Source organism: Limulus polyphemus, unplaced genomic scaffold, assembly GCF_000517525.1.
Source record: "Limulus polyphemus unplaced genomic scaffold, Limulus_polyphemus-2.1.2 Scaffold9024, whole genome shotgun sequence".
In the NCBI taxonomy this organism is placed as follows: domain Eukaryota; kingdom Metazoa; phylum Arthropoda; class Merostomata; order Xiphosura; family Limulidae; genus Limulus; species Limulus polyphemus.
This window is the reverse complement of record NW_013674634.1, coordinates 9,790-10,147: the sequence shown is the minus strand read 5'-3', so window position 1 is coordinate 10,147 and position 358 is coordinate 9,790.

The window sequence follows — 358 nt, the reverse complement described above, 5'->3', positions numbered from 1 at the left end:
GAATTAATTCGTCACGTTGTCACCCTCTTATATATATACCAGACTACCCTATATCTAGTAATCTCCCGACTATTCCCGAAGTGGCGTGACATTAGTCACATGACCTCGCTCACGCAACACAACGTTAATAGCCAGAAATTTTCTGTTGAAATATTATATTTGAGCTTAAGCTTACAACTTGTTTCAAAATGAACGTAACCTGTAGCAAATTTTATATAAAAAATAAACTAATTCGTTATTAGTACATGAGTTGTACTTGACATTATTTTTACCAAAAAATTCAAAAGAACACATCCAACGATAGTACACATACGTTGCCAACTCTTTTTTATATAAATAGGGAAAAAAACTTAACGGA